The 17,158-nt window shown below is 41.2% G+C and overlaps 1 protein-coding gene and 1 long non-coding RNA gene across 3 annotated transcripts in view; both read left to right on the top strand.

The window, feature by feature from the left end:
* LOC132837101 (histone H4-like) overlaps positions 1 to 17,158 on the top strand; it is a 468,073-nt gene that overhangs the window by 247,262 nt on the left and 203,653 nt on the right. The gene's annotated exons all lie outside the window — the stretch shown is intronic.
* Positions 639 to 13,940, top strand: LOC132837268 (uncharacterized). 2 transcript variants are annotated; one of them, XR_009647490.1, is made up of 5 exons: positions 639 to 792; positions 1,418 to 1,525; positions 3,073 to 3,181; positions 8,654 to 8,729; positions 13,839 to 13,940. It is a non-coding gene; the product is annotated as an uncharacterized LOC132837268 (long non-coding RNA). The 2 variants fall into 2 exon arrangements; XR_009647491.1 differs by lacking the exon at positions 3,073 to 3,181.

Consider the following 17,158-nt stretch of genomic DNA (forward strand, 5'->3'; position numbering starts at 1 on the left):
AGAGCAAAAGCTGACATGCATATACTCATAAAACACAGAAAAGCCCTTCAGGCATCGTGTCCGCATCCACAATAACTACCACTAAAGGTTTGCTAATTTCCCGCACTTGTCCCATATCCTTAAATGGTATGACATTTCAAGTGCTCATCCAAATAGTATCTTCCAGATTTCCACCAGTTGCTGAGTGAAAAGATTTTTCTGAACTTCCCTCAATATATGTACCCCCTAAGCTACACCATAGTGCGAATCCTTATCCTTTACCATATCCTAACTCAAGCACAACTTGAGTGATCGCTCAAACAAGGGAAACAGCTTCTCTACATTCACCCTCTCCATACGCCTCGTAATCTTTCACACCACAGTAATGTGCCCCCATCTCAGTCATCTCTGCTCTAAAAAAAATCCATCCGCATTTAGTCTCTCCTTTTTTTGGAAGTAATATTTGTGCTTTGATCCTAATCCCCCATACTGGGTCTGGGGTTAGCACTGCTGTTGTCACTGTCGGGTTTGTTGTGAATAATTTATTCTTGCAACCCGAAGCAGCGCATGCGCGATGCTGCCCCTTCCCCAAAGCTGATTGTTCCCGACGAGAGGAGCGCATGCGTGAGACCCTCCCGCCAGCGCTGCCATTGAGGGGCATTTACTCAGTGAGTGCAAGAGGTTTGTTTGAAACAGACCGCAATGGAGAGATCAGCGCCCAGGGAAGCGAGGGAACAGCAGGCTCCTTCCAGCAGCACATCGGGATGGGAGCCTGGGACACAGAGGGGGCTCCGAGGCCGGGATTGATTCGGGGTGAGTTCAGGGAGAACTGGGGGCTGTTTGTAAGAGGCCGAGCGGAGCAGGAACTGGTCCCGGAACTTGGAGTGAGCGGGCTGGGGGGAAGAGAGAGGCCTTTCTCGGGCTGTGTGTGGGCCTGCTGAGGGAGGGAGAGCGGGAAGAAGCCGCTGTGGCACAGTCTTGTGCTTTTTAATCCCCTAAAAACTGATGGGAGTTCTGTTTGGCTTCTGTTTCACGCTGTTTCTTGATATTGGGCGGAGAATAATGGAACCACAGACCACAATTTTGTGACAATCCTATAAAGGACACGTAGTAGAGTGAACAGATTTGAAGTTTCGAGTAAAGCATTAGACATAATGTTCCTTCAACATTCCGTGTATTGGCAGCTTGCTATTAATGCATTGCAGCTGCTTCAGGAATTCCCGTTCATGGAGGTGAACAGATATTAGTTCTGGATCTCACCCAATTGTCACAAAGTTGCAAATAAAAGAAACAGAGACCAGGAGCAACTGAGGGAAAGAGTGGAATCGAAATCCGGTTCTGTTTGAATTGCTAGGTTTGAAAATACCCTAATGATCATTAACTGACTGCCACACTGATCAGTTTAATCTTGCCTAATTTGGCTTATGTTGATTTACAGCTGAAAAATCTTCTGTCTTCCTCCAAGCAAATATTTGAATGATGAGGACAATGTCATATTTCCTCAGGACAAAGCCAAGTGAGACCAGCTGCTTCTAACAAACAGCAGGTATGTCAAAGCAGAGAACATCCTTCCCAGAGTCACAAAGCAGATTGGATCAGACTTAGTTTGACCTCAATTTCTAGAGATCTATCCAAACAAGCAAATAGTCAGACTCAACTGTGGAAAGACAAGTTCCTTTTTTTTTCTGCATTCTCCATCGACATCTTCCTGGTTTCAATCAATATGATTCACAGGCCATGAACATTCACAGCATGTTTGTAGTGGAGTGGTTGTTTAAAGTAGACAATTGGTGTACTAAATCAAGTTTACATTTTAAAAAGGCATTTTAAATGTCACAAACCGGATAAACAATGACATCATGCTTTTACATAGTTCTAGCAGCCATATGTGATGAGTAGTGAATCATTACTGTGAACATGCACACCTACACAAAGGTACTGATTGACTCAGATTGAACCACCATATCAACACACAAGATACAGAGACTAACAGCGATATACACACATTTACACTGTAGGAAACTGAAAAGAACATATACAAAATGTTTACACAAAAATAAGCAACTAAATCCCATTCAGGCAGCATTCCATTTCAATAAGTGTGTAATGGCAGCAGAGGAGCTGCCAACCCCCACCTTGATCTCAACATCATTCTCAGCATATTCACCTTGCAGGGATAGAAATTACATTTTCACACTGCCCTGTATTAATTTTTTCTTAAAAAATGTGTAACTTGGTCTCCAAATTCACTTTAATCTTCTACAAAGAATCCCAAATTCCCCACCCTATGAAATATCACAAAAAAGCAAGAAAATCGAATGTCATGTCGTCAATTTAACAATATAATCAAGTAATCACCCTTTAATTAAACAAAGAAATTTAGCCAATCTTGGACTTTGTAAATTCTCTTTTTTTTTGCAAAAAGAGTTTAACCATGTTCAATAAATTTGCCTGAATGATTTAAATCTTCTCCCTGTATGACAAAAATACAAGTCTTTTTTCTTTCCTCATTGATCCATAGAGCATCAGGAGAGTACTGCTAATGGCTTGCACCATCACACCACAGAGCAGGATTATGTAACACTCACAATAGAATAATGAAATGAACTAGCCAATTCACTTTCCTGTAGCAGGAACATTGTGGTCAGTCGGCTACAATACAATTTATTTGTTTGTTCCCCTTTCCTCTTGACACTATCAAAGGAATGTAACATTTCTCAACATTATTCACAAAAGTATGTAGCTATGCATTGAGGAAAAACTGATGACATCTTGAAGAGCAGCCCATGGTATTATTCCTGCCAGTTTCAAAGTCTGCGCTATAGGAGTTGGAAAACCTTTTAATTTCCATTACACAATCCATAACTCAAATCAAATGCACTGAGCAGAAACTAACATTTACATATTGATAAGTGCACTCACACATTCACATAGCAGAAATTGACAGGCAATATCTATGTTCAGATATCTATATCTATTAATATCTATGTTCAGAGTCACAAAGCAGAAGCTGGCATGTACAGTTTGATGACTGTACTTATATATTTACAGAGCAGTCAGATTGGTAACTATATTCTGATGTTCACATTGCAGAAATGTTCATGTACAGATTGCTACCTGCACACTGTAACACATATAGGAGAAATCGACAAGGAGAAATTGAGGATGATATTTACATATCAGAACTGGCAGGTACAAATTGGTAAGCACATTCATGTATTCACAACACAGACGCTGATGGGATAAATGCACTCATATTTACATGGCAGACACTGAGAGTTACAGATGAGAGTAACAGCACACTTAAATACACAGAGCTGAAACTGATAGGAACAAATTAGTAAATGCACCCTGACATTCACATTGTAGTGACTAACTGAGGTAGTTACTGACAGAGAAAGTTTGATAACAAATGTGTCATATCCACAAAGCAGAAACTGACAGGAAGAGATTAGCAATAACACTCAGTTTCATATTGCATAAAGCACAGCAGAATCTGACAAGTATAGATCAATAACATATTCAGTTTGACAAACAAAGCCTGACAACTACACTCTCATATTCAACTCATATTCACATGGCAGAAACAGTTACAGCTTGATATTTGCTCTCACCCATTCACATTGCAGAAACTGACTGGGACAGATTGATGATGACACTCACTCATTCATATGACAGAAACTAACAGAGGTTCAGCTCCATAACTAACATCACATATAGATGTTGGAGAAGCTGACAGCTAGAGACTGATAATTATACTCTCATTCACATTGCAGAAACTGAGATGGATAACTGCACCCACATATTCACATAGAAACTGACAGGTACAGATTTATAGCCACAGTCACACATTCATATTGCAACAATTGATAGGGATAGATTGACCCTCCCTATGAGATATTCTAAAAAAAGTAAGAAAACAATATTATTTATTCAAATTATCAATACATCTTCCTACAACATCATGGGATATACTTGATCAGGTCTGAGAGTTTAATACACCTTTATGTTTTTTTTATATTTCTAACACCTCCTGTTTTGGCATGTGGACTAATATCAAATATTTTTCAAGATATCAATATATATTTCCTGAAGTTACCTAGCCTCCACTCCTATGTCTCCAGGCATAGAACAGTAACTGTACTCCCATATTCATATTAAAAAAATAGCAGATTCAGATTGATAAATGCATTCATACATTATCAAATCAGAAACTGATGGGGAGAGGTTAATAACTAATCAATTTATATTTAATAGTTCATCTAGCAGAAACTTTCAGGTATAGTCTTTTAGTTAGAATTAGAATCCATACAGTTTTGAAACAGGACCTTCAGCCTGGCAAGTCTACACCGACGCTCTGAAGATTATCTCAACCAGAGCCATTCCCTTATCACTCTATGTTTACTCCTGACTAATGCACCTAACCCATAAATCCCTGAACACTATGGGCAATCTAGCATGGCCAATTCACCTAACCTGTTTTTTGGACTGTGGGAGGAAACCGGGGCACCCAGAGGGAACCCACACAGACATGGGAAGAATGTGCAAACTCCACGCAGACAGTTGCCCGGGGCTGGAATCGAATCTTAGAATATTATTGGCTGCCAGAGAATTAAGCAACTTTCGTATATAAAAGAGTTGAAAGTAGTTGTTTCTGATTGAGTACTTGACTCTCTCAGTCACACAACATAAACTGGCAAGTATAGATCAGTTCCAAAACTCTTATGTAGACACAACAGAATCTGACAGGTGTAGATTGATAGGTGCTGTCACATATTCACTCTGCTGAAACTGAAAGGGAGAGAATGATACATAAATACACACACACACACACACACACCCCTACAATCTGCTTAATGCATTTGGATGTTTATAAATAAGATGCCGACAGATACATCTTCATAACTCCATCCTGAGATACCCAGAGGAGAATATAACAGGGACAGATTGGTCAATCATACAAATGTGCACATAACAGGACATTTCAGAGGAAGACTGATAACTACATTCTCATCATCAAAACTTACTGGAACAGATTAATAACACTCCCTGTTTCAAATCACATTAATTGACATGTACGGTTTGATAATGACACACATGTTTACAGCACAGAAACTGACAGGTAGAAATTAATAACAAAAAATTGCTGGAAAATCCACAGGTTTGGCAGCATTGGTGGAGGGAAATCAGACTAAACATTTGAGGTCTAGTGACCCCTCCTCAGAACTGATTGTGTGCATTTTCCTAGCTATCAGTAGGTCTTCTCTAAGCTGGGAAAAATGAGTGTAGATTGGGTGTGCACTGTGCAGCAACTTACATTCTGTCCAGAAAAAATGTCCCTGAGCTTCTAGTTGCATGCCACTTCAACACACCACCCTGTACCCTGGCCAACATCTCTGTCTCAGGCTTGCTGCAGTGTTCCAGCAAAGTTCAGTGCAAGCTGGAAGAACAGCACCTTATTTTCTGCTTGGGAACTCGACAGCCTTCTGGACTCAATATTGAATTCTACATGTTTAGTGCTAGGACTCTCCCGTATCATTATCGAAAACCCCTCTTACCACGCAGTGTTATCATATGGTCTTCTATTGTACACCAAAACTCACTAACAGTCTCTATTAATAGCTATTACCATCCTTGTCTGACTGTGATCCACTAGTTTATCTGTTCAACTGTTCTTCCTTCTCTTTGGATTCTATATCCATCTACCATTTACTCCCTTACCCTTCAACACACCCTATCTTCTGCAGAAAACCTAATATTTTCCTGGCTACCATCTCTTCACAGGAAGGGTTACTAGACTGGAAATTTTAACTCTGATTTCTGTCCACCGACTGTCAGACCTGCTCAGCTTTTCCAGCATCTGCAGTTCTTTTAGTTTTCATTTAGAGATTAATAACTACATTTTCATATTCACAGAGCAGAAACTACCAGAGAAAATTGATAACCACATTCATATGTTCACAAAAGAAAATCTGTCATGCAAACATTGATAAATGCACTCACATTTACATTACAGAGCCTGACCGGGAAGGGTTCTTAACTAAACAAAACATTCATGAAGCAAAAACTGAAAGGGACTATTGAAAAGTAAATTCTCATATTCACATAGCAGAACCTGGCAGACTTAGATTGACAATTACCCAAACACATTCAGTATTGAGTACAATTGTTAGGAGGTCACCTTGCAGCTGTACATGACATTGGTTAGGCCACTGTGGAATATTGCATGCAATTCTGGTCTCCTTCCGATAGGAATGATATTGTGAATCTTGAAAGGATTCAGAAAAGATTTACAAGGACGTTGCCAGCTTTGGAGGATTTGAGTTATTGGGAGAGGTTGAATAGGCTAGGGCTATTTTCCCTGGAGCATCAGAGGCTGAGGGGTGACATTATAGCGCTTTATAAAATCATGAGGGGCATGGATAGGATAAACAGACAAAGTCTTTCCCCTGGGGTGGGGTAGTCTAGAACTAGAGTGAGCGGGGAAAGATATAAAAGAGACCTAAGGGGCATGTTTTTATGCAGAGGGTGGTACTTGTATGGAATGACCTGTCAGGAGGAAGTGGTGGAGGCTAGTACAATTGCAGCATTTAAAAGGCATCGAGATGGGTATATGAATAGGAAATATTTGGAGGGATATGGGCCGGGTGCTGCCAGGTGGGACTAGACTGGGTTGGGATATCTAATTGGCATGTAAAAGTTGGACTGAAGGGTCTGTTTCTGTGCTGTACATCTCAATGACGATGACTTGATGACGTTCACCAAGCTAATATCCTCAGATGGCTAAGGGAATTCAGCATGTCCATAAAGACACTTGCAAATTTTTACAGATGCACCACAGAAAGCATACTGTTTGGATGTATCACAGCGTAGTATGGCTTCTGTTCTGCTCAAGACCACAAGAAAGTACAAAGAGTTGTGACTCAACCCAGTCCATCACTGAAAGCAGCCTTCCATCCAGAGGCTGCACTTCCACTTCCTCCTGTCTCAGGAAAGCAACCAACACCATGAAAGACCCATCTGACCTCAGTTATATGCTCCTCCACCCTGGTCTGCACCTTTTCTGCAGTTTTTACACTATTCTGGATGGACTTTGGATGAGATAATCTACCTGTAAGGTGCACAAAACAATACTTTTCAATTTATCTCAGGACATGTGATAACAATGATCAAATTAAATGAATAACTGCAGTCTTATGTTCATATAGCAGAATCTGAAGGGTATAGGCTGAAAACGACAGTCACACAAACTGACAGGAAAAGATGAATAAATACACTCAAAACACTGGAATTACAGAGCCTGACAGGGTAATATTGATAACTAAACTCACATTCACAATGCAGAAGCTGATAGCAACAGATGAAAACTCAGCTCACACAATCACATAGTAGGGATAGATTGACAATTACAAACATATACGCCAAGCAGAAACTGACAGCTACAGATTGATAACTATATTTATCTATTCACGCAGCAGAGTCTGAAAGGTACAGATTGAGTTACACTCACTTTGACAAAGAAGAAATTGACAGAGAATGATAACTGTACTCCCACATTCACATCACTGAAACTGACCACTACAGTTTGATGAATACACCAATATTCACAGCAGAACCTGATGGGTACTGATCAATAACTGTGTTCTCATATTGACAGGAAATAAACCGACAGGGACAGGTTAGTATCAACTCTCAAATTGACGTGGTAAAAACAGATTGACAAAGACTCTGGTGTCAAATAGCAAAACCTGACAGGTACTGTTTGATAATTGCATTCACACATTGGTATAGCTAAAGCAGACAAATAGAGATCAATATCTACATTCACACAGGAGAAACTGATGGGTACAATTTGATGACTGCATTTAATATTCATACAGCAGAAACTGACAGGTCGATACTGATAATAACACACGTGTTCTCATAGCTGAAACTGACAGGTTCAGGTTGATAATTACACTCTCAGATACACAGTAGAAACTGTTCAGGACAGATTGGTATGTAAACTCACACATTCACTGGGCAGAAACTGACAGGTACATATTGATGACTAAACTCTCACGTCCCCATCAATGAAAAACATAGGGACTGAGTTTATTTATATAAAATGTATTTAACAACCAGTCCCTGCAAGTTTATTCAGTGTGGATACATGAGTTTAGTTATCAATCTATACCTGTCAGCTTATGCTCTGTGAATATGTGAGTGTAATTATTAATCTGTCCCTGTCAGTCTCTGCAATGTCAAAATGTAAATATATTTACCAGAGTGTGACAGGGACAGATTGATAACTACATTCACTCAGACATTTGCACAGTTTATATTGACAGGTACAGGTTAACAGCAGTACTTCCACATTCACCTCGCTGGAACTGACAGGTATGGATTGATAAGGAAACTCTCAGATCCAGATACACACTTGTATTGGGTAGCCCTATTGTGGAGCTGTGGAGGTGTTGGTTAGTATCTGGTTCTCAGTAAATTGGAATAGATATTTTTATTACAATCACCAGACAAAGAGCAGCTCAGGCCAAGAATAGATTCACGCCTGTAGGACTTGCCGGTTTGAAAGAAAAACAGCCTAATGATTATTAAATGAATGTTACATTCAAAGGTTTGATACTGTCAAACGTAATGTTGATTTACAGGAGATATCTCTTCTGTCTTCCTCCAGACAAATACTTAAAGGACCAAGACATATTCCCTCGGGGCAAAGCTAAGTGTAATCAGTTCCTACTGACAAACAGCAGGTATGTTACTGTTGTCAGACTAAAGAACTTCCTTTCCACAGTCACAGAGCAGTTTGAATTAGACACACATTCAGCTCAATTTCAAACAGAGTCAAATACCACCAAGGAATTACAATTTTTTAAATCTCTCTCCATCGTCCATACACATCACCCCATTTCCAATAAATGTTATTATTCACAGCCACACAGTCATAGGTTTATACAGCACAGAAACAGATACTTCAGCTGGACTCATCCATGCCAGCCAGATATCCTGAACTAATCCAGTCTCATTTGCCAGCACATGGCCCAAATCCCTCTAAACCCTTCCTGCTCTTGTATCCATCCAGGTGCCTTTTAAATGGTGTAATTGTACCAGTTTCCACCAATTTCTCTGGCAGCTCATTCTATACACACACTACGTCACATTGAAAAAATTGCCCTCCAGATCCCTTTTAAATCTTCCCCTCTAACTCTAAGCCTATGCCCTCTCGCTCTGGACTCCCCTACCCCAGGGAATAAATGTTGTCTATTTATCCTATCCATAGCTCTCATGATTTTATAAACCTCTATTAGGTTGCCCCTCTAAAAACAACCTTAAGCCTATTCAACCTCTCCTGATACCTCAAATACTCCAACCCTGGCAACATCCTTGTAAATCTTTTCTGAACCCCTTCAAGTTTCACAATATCTTTCCGATAGGTAGGAGACTAGAATTGCATGCAATATTCCAACAGTGGCCTAACCAATGTCATGTACAGCCAAAACATGATCTCCCAACTCATAATCAATTCACTGACCAATAAAGGAAAGCATACCAAACGCCACCTTCACTATCCTATCAACCTGCAACTCCAAGGTCTTTTGGTTCAGCAACACTCCCTAGGACCTAGGTGTATAAGTCCTGCTAAGATTTGCTTTCCCAAAATGCAGCACCTCACATTTATCTAAATTAAATTCCATCTGCCACTTCTCAGCCCTTGGCCCATCTGATCAAGATCCTGCTGTAATCTGAGGTGATCATCTTCGCTGTCGATTTCACCTCCAAGTTTGGTGTCATCTGCATACTTACTAACTATACCTCTTGTCAGGTGGGTCAGTGGGCTGAGGAGTCGCAGTTGTAGTTTAGTTTACATACATTTTGGTAAGGCAAACCAAGACACGAATTCCACACTTAAGGGTATGGCATTGGGGAGTGTTGCTGAAATAAGAAACCTCAGTGTGCCGGTGAAGATTTCCTTGAATGTACTCCAACAGGTTTATTTGGAAGCACTAGCTTTCACAGCACTGTTCTTCCTTCAACCACCCGATGAAGGTGCAGTGCTTCAAAAGCTAGTGTTTCCAGGTAAACCTGTTGGATGAAAACCTGGTGTTGTGTCATTTTTCACTTGTAAAAAATGAGGTCTGCAGATGCTGGAGATCACAGCTGCAAATGTGTTGCTGGTCAAAGCACAGCAGGTTAGGCAGCATCTCAGGAATAGAGAATTCGACGTTTCGAGCATAAGCCCTTCATCAGGAATAAGAGAGAGAGCCAAGCAGGCTGAGATAAAAGGTAGGGAGGAGGGACTAGGGGGAGGGGCGATGGAGGTGGGATAGGTGGAAGGAGGTCAAGGTGAGGGTGATAGGCTGGAGTGGGGTGGGGGCGGAGAGGTCAGGAAGAGGATTGCAGGTTAGGAGGGCGGTGCTGAGTTGAGGGAACCGACTGAGACAAGGTGGGGGGAGGGGAAATGAGGAAGCTGGAGAAATCTACCCGAGTCCAACACTGGCACCTCCAAGTCCATGATAGTAGTTGTAGATAGACAGGGTGGTGAAGAAGGCAGTTGGCGTGCGTGCCTTCATTGTTCAGAACACTGACATTCGGAGTTGGGAGGTCATCTGGTGGCTGTGCAGGATATTGATGAATCCACTTTTAGGAGATTGTGTATAATTCTCATCAATCTGCCCCAGGAAGGATGTTGTTAAACTTGAGGTGGTACAGTAAAGATTTACAAGGACATTATTGAGATATAGAATTGTACAGCATAGAAACAGACCCTTTAGCCCACCATGTCCATGATGTTCAACAAACACCAAACTGCATTCATCCCATTTACCTGCATTTGGCCCATAGCTGACTATACCCTGGCTTATTGAAGGCACGTCCAGATGCTGCTTAAATGCTGTGCGAGTACCCAAGAACCCTCTCAGGCAGAATGTTCTAAACTTTACCCACTCTCTAGGTCAAAATATTTTTCTCACATTTCCTCTAAGCTGTTTTCTCCTCAACTTCAACTTGTGCCCTCTGGACTTAGACAATCGGTCACGGGGAGAAAGATTCTCTCAATCTACTCTGCCTACATTTCTGATAATCTGGTATTCTTCAGTCAGATCCTCCCTCAGCCTCCTCTGCTCCAAGGAAACAAAACTCAGCGTATCCAGTCTTCCCTCAAACGGTGACTTTCCACCAACTGCACCCTCTCCAGTACAATCACATCCTTCTGATAAGGTGGCAGTCAGACCTGCACACAGTATTTTATCTGTGGCCTAATCAATGTTTTATAAAGTTGTCGTAAGAGTGCCTTGCTGTTTCCTTCTGGGATCTATAGACTTGTATACCAAAGTCCCTTTGTTCCTCAGTTCTCCCTGGGGACTTACCCTTCATTGTGTAATTCTTTCCCTTATTAGACCTCCTAAAATATATTATCTTCCACTTCCAGGAATATCAGAGCCATTGTTCTGCCGGCTGTACTCAAACTGTAGCCTGAGACCATCCCCCTCACTGTCAACAGTGCTGCCAAATTTTCATGTTGAACAAGAACGAACAGTACAGCCCAGTCACATGCCCTTTGCCCTCCAAGCCTGCACCAACACATTTTGCACTTCCACACTAAAATCTCATCTATAAATATAGTAATTATACATTCTACATTCACATCCAAGTCATTAATGTACATAATGAGCAGCAAGTGTCCCAGCACTGATCCCTGTGGGACACCGCTGGTCACAGGCTTCCAATCACAAACACAACCTATCACCATCACACTTTGCATCCTGTCTGCAAGCTCATTTCAGATCCAGTTTGCTTAAGACTCCAAGAGCCAATCATAGACCAGTCTTTTATATGCGACTTTGTCAAAGGCTGTCGGGGTGGCCTGTACCTGCCAGAATACAGGGCCCATATCTGTTAACACAAACTGACCGATAAGTGGAAAGTAGAATTAAACAGTAGGACATGAAACATAATGGCAGAAACTAAGCACATCAGCCTGTTCACACACACTGAGGCATAATGATACCATTGAACAACCCACTCAAGGGGACAGTAAAAAGGATCCAACCTGTTCCCATTCGAAACAGTTCTGATCAGCAGACCTAAGGTCTGATAAATGAGTAACTCCAGCCACAGTAAATGAAAGGGAATTGTGCCAGTAAATGAACAGGCACCAGATGTTAGATATAGCCCATTAATCCCCTAAAACAACTGAGGGGCAACAGCTAAAGTTATCTTATACTAAGTTTCTTAACTGTGTGACTTTACACATTTTAACTAACCTTATCAGAGAAATTAAAAACACAAATTTATAGCAAGTAATGCAAAATTAACTGTTTATTTTTTTTCCTCCATATATAATCAGGACTTTGGGGCATGTAAGAGCAGCAATAGAATTTGATTAAAATTAAATACAATGAATAACAGCATTCAGGATGTCCTTCAAGATAAGCTAGATTGACAGAAACCTGAAGGAGTATAGCAAGTAAATCTGGAATATGAACAAATAGGAGACATAGAAAGATCCCAAGGCCGAGTGATTACAGTATCTGCTAATCACCTTGAGATCATGTGAACCTGGAGCTGTCCAATGGATGCCCATCATTGATTAGGTGTCTCATAGGATAGGGTTTGCAAAGTAAGAGGGAGCACCATATTAATCACGTTGTATGTGATTGTTTACAGAAAGTGTACAAAAGATACTGCTGCTTTTTTTTATTGTAAAATCAGTGTGTGCCATGGATCTCTCCTCTGAGGCAAATCTCGGGGGAAGAACCTTTGGCCCTCTCCCTGCATTAACCGGTTTCTTCTTGAATAAACACCTACCACTTGCCTGCCTCCTGAGTCTTTCATCTCTGGTCGGGGATTATGTTCCTACAGAGGCCTTACTGTAGTCCATGTAAACTACATCAACTACACTATTCCCATCAGTATATTTCGTTGCCAGGACTGGAGGGTTTGAGTTATGGAGAGAGGCCAAATAGGCTGTTATTTTTTTCCCCCTGGACTGTTTGAGGCTGAGGTATGACCTTATTGAGGTTAATAAAATCATGGGTGACATTGAGAGGGTAAATACGCAAGGTCTTTTTTTCTAATGTTGTGGAGTCCAAAAATAGAGGGCATAGGTTTAAGGTGAGAGGGAAAAGATTTAAAAAGCATTGGTGGAGTTACTTTATAATTGCAGAGGGTGGTGCTTGTATGGAATGAGCTACCAAAGGAAGTGGAGGTGGTGGGTACAATTACAATCTTATGTAGGCACCTTGATCGGTACATGAATAGGAAGAGTTTAGAGGGAGACAGACCAAATGCTGGCAAATGGGACTTGGTCAGATTAGGATCTCTGGTCAGCACTAACAACTTGGACCAAAGGACCTGTTTCTGTGCTGTACAACTGTATGACACTCTGAAGGCCAGACTTTGATACCACTACCCCCAGTTAGATTCCGCACTATCACTTTTCAGAACAGCACAGACTCGTTTCTGTGGCAATGTGTTACAGTTTTACTTGTCTGTGAATCCTACAGATACAGACAATTACAGAAAATAAGAATTTGTGGGCGGCACGGTGGCACAGTGGTTAGCACTGCTGCCTCACAGCGCCTGAGACCCGGGTTCAATTCCCGACTCAGGCGACTGACTGTGTGGAGTTTGCACATTCTTCCTGTGTCTGCGTGGGTTTCCTCCGGGTGCTCCGGTTTCCTCCCACAGTCCAAAGATGTGCGGGTCAGGTGAATTGGCCATGCTAAATTGCCCGTAGTGTTAGGTAAGGGGTAAATGTAGGGGTGTGGGTGGGTTGCGCTTCGGCGGGTCGGTGTGGACTTGTTGGGCCGAAGGGCCTGTTTCCACACTGTAAGTAATCTAATCTTTCCCATTCACTTCAGGAAACATGAACTGAGAACTCTCCTGTCCCACTCTGCTAACTGGCTGTCCACTTTACAGCAAACATTTAAACTGCTCAGTAACACAATACAGGAAGACTGAAGCGGGGTCAAGTGAGTATGGGCATCCTCCCTGTGTCACAACTGTTCCTTTCAAAAATCTTTTTTATATATAAAATCTGTGTGTCTACACAATGGAGAACAGCCTGAGTAGTTTCTAAGTTCTTCACTAGATAACGTGGCTCTACTCTGTGGCAGCCTATCACATCTGAGCAGAGTTTTGAAGGACCAGTCCCATTGAATAGCACAGACTGACAGGTAGATAGTAATTCCCAAGTGTGCAAGCTGTATAAGTGAATGGAAGAGCAGAGCAAATAGTTTCTGACTGCGCCAGTTATTGTCTTTATTCATGTAATGAAGGGTGTGAAGGAAACTGATTTCTGGACACAACAAAGAATGAGGAAGTGCCAATACACAGTGGGTAAAGAATAACTTGCAAAGCACGTAAATACTGTCAGGTTAGTAGGTCCACAGGGAAAAATAGAAAATCATGCTCACAAGGATCACATGGTTGGGAGAGCTAGCATTTCATTAATGAAGTTAAACAGGACAGCATAAGAGTGAAATATGTCAGTGCCAGTGTACAAGTGAACCTCCAATCAAATTTAAATACATGGCATCACATTGGTCAAAAAGTAAACTCCACTTGTTCAGTCAGAAATACTGAACCCCCTATTGCATGGTCACAATATATTCCAGTTAAGTAGGGAAAGAAGTAAATAAACATTCAGATTAAGTATTCATCCAATTATCGCACCATGGTTTAAACTTGCTGTCTGACTCTCTGACTGTATGTAATTCATGTATCAATTCTGTTTGTCCAGACTGGAGGAATTAGATAGCATGCCAAGTGCCAGATTAAAACAAATATTCCAATTTAATTTGTTTCCACAAAGTGAAAACAGAACACATCTCTTACAAAAATGACTGAATAAATACTTTGTTTTCAAGTGGTTCAAAGGGAAATGAAATATTGACATGAAAAGGTACACATTCAGACAGATCCCCAGAGATTATTGGACACAGAATGAAAAAGTTCTCATAAAGTGGTCTTGTTATAAACATGTGAACAATAAATTCAAAATGCACATTCAGAATATAACTTACAATCATAAACCGTACCATAGAATAAAAGTTGTGGAAATTGTCCAAACTGCTCTTTCCCGCCAGAGACTGACAATGGTATTAAACAGGGTAAAAGTCTCACTTTCATTTACAGTACATAAAATTTCTCCAGTGCAGACAGAGGTCATTTGGCCCATCCCCCTGCAACAACTCTCTAAAGCGGATCCCACCCAGATGTAGACCCCACCCTATCCCCATAACTGTGGTAAACATGGAGTTAACCCACTGATACTGCACATCCTTAAATAATACAGGACAATTTGCCATGGCTAATCCAGCAACCCTGCACATGTTTGGACCATGCAGAAAAAACAAGAGCACCCAGAGGAAACTCATGCAGACACTGACAGAACATGCAAACTGCACACACATAATGAAGCATGAATCTGTGTCCGTGGCACCACTGTGCCACCATGCCATCCTGCTATGGATGGAAATTAATGAAATCTTATTCATGTTGAGCAACAGAGATTTGAAGTAAAAAGAGCAAGTGTCATGTTAAACAGAGACAAATATATAAGTACACTCACTTATTCACAGAACACAAACTGACAGTTTTAGATATTTTCAGGTACAGATACAGTCATCCATTCATATAGTTGAAGCTGTCAGGGATAAACTGATGATTGCACAAACACATTCACATTGCAGAAACTGACAGGTACATTTTGATAATACACTCTCATATTCCCAGAGAAAAATCTGACAGGTATATATTGATAACTACATTCTTACATTCACCTAGAACCTAATGAAGCAGATTGATAACTAACATCGCATTGATATAGCAAAAGCTGACAGGTAGAGATTGATAATGATACTCATATTCACACAGCAGCATCTGACAGGGGCAGATAGATAATTGGACTGTCATCTTCACATCACAGAAACTGACAGGGAGAGATAGATAACCAGACAGTCATATTCAAATTGGAGAGATTGATGGACAGATCAATAACTACACTTCCATATTCACAGATCAGAAACTGACAGGTACAGATGGATAGGTGAAAGTGAGGACTGCAGATGCTGGAGATTAGAGTGAGGAGTGTGGTGCTGAAAGAGCACAGCAGGTCAGGAAGCATCCAAGAAGCCAAAGAATTGAGGTTTTGGCTAAAAGCCTTTCATCAGTACAGATGGATAACTAAACCATACATTGACATAGTAGAAACTGACAGGGAAAGATTGACAACCACACTCGTGCATTCATGCCGCAGAAAGCAAAAGGTACATTTCAATACAGACCCCCACATGTTCAGTTGGCAGAAGATGGCAGGTAGATATTGATGACAATGTTCAAATTTTAACAATGCTGAAACTGACATGAACAGATTGATAATTGAAGAATCACATTCACAGAGCAAAAACGGTCATATTCACATAGCAGAAACCCAGATATGGGTGATAACTTCACTCAAGTATGCATATACGAAAATCTTATTGGGAGAGAGTAATACCTCTACTCGCATATTCAGTGACTAGAAACCGACAGGTACAGGCAGATAACTTCACTCAAGTATGCACATCGCAGAAACTGACAGGGAGAGAGTGACAGCTGTACTCACATATTCTCGTGGCAGAATCTGCGAGTTGCAGATTGATATATAGGCTCTTATTGTAAGTATAAAATGGTTGGGCATATTCTCACTGGAGATCCCACCCCTGCGACATGGTGCCTCAGTGGTTAGCACTGCTGCCTCACAGCACTAGGGTCCCAGGTTTAATTCCAGCCTTGGGTGACTGTGTGCAGAAGCTGATATTCATAGGGTATGGGAGTGGAGGGTAGTGAGTCCTACCTGAGTCTGTCCAAAGTGGTATCTGGTACATTCAAAATTGTAGATACTACATGAAACATATTCTTATGTCAATGGATTGCACCTACAGAGTAAAACAAGTTACACTTCAGAAGGTTTGAGTTCCAGTCCAGTTACAAACTGACATGTAAAGACTGTGAAATAGGCTTTACATCCCAGAAACAGACGGACACAGATTGGTGTCGAGAGTGTGGTGCTGGAAAAGCACAGCAGGTCAGGCAGCATCGGAGGAGCAGGAGAGTCAATGTATCGGGCATAAGCCTTTCATCTCGACGTTTCAGGCATAAGCCCTCTCATCCTCCGTCTGTAGTCCTCACCTCTCCT

Source organism: Hemiscyllium ocellatum, chromosome 49, assembly GCF_020745735.1.
Source record: "Hemiscyllium ocellatum isolate sHemOce1 chromosome 49, sHemOce1.pat.X.cur, whole genome shotgun sequence".
NCBI classification, from domain to species: Eukaryota; Metazoa; Chordata; class Chondrichthyes; order Orectolobiformes; family Hemiscylliidae; genus Hemiscyllium; species Hemiscyllium ocellatum.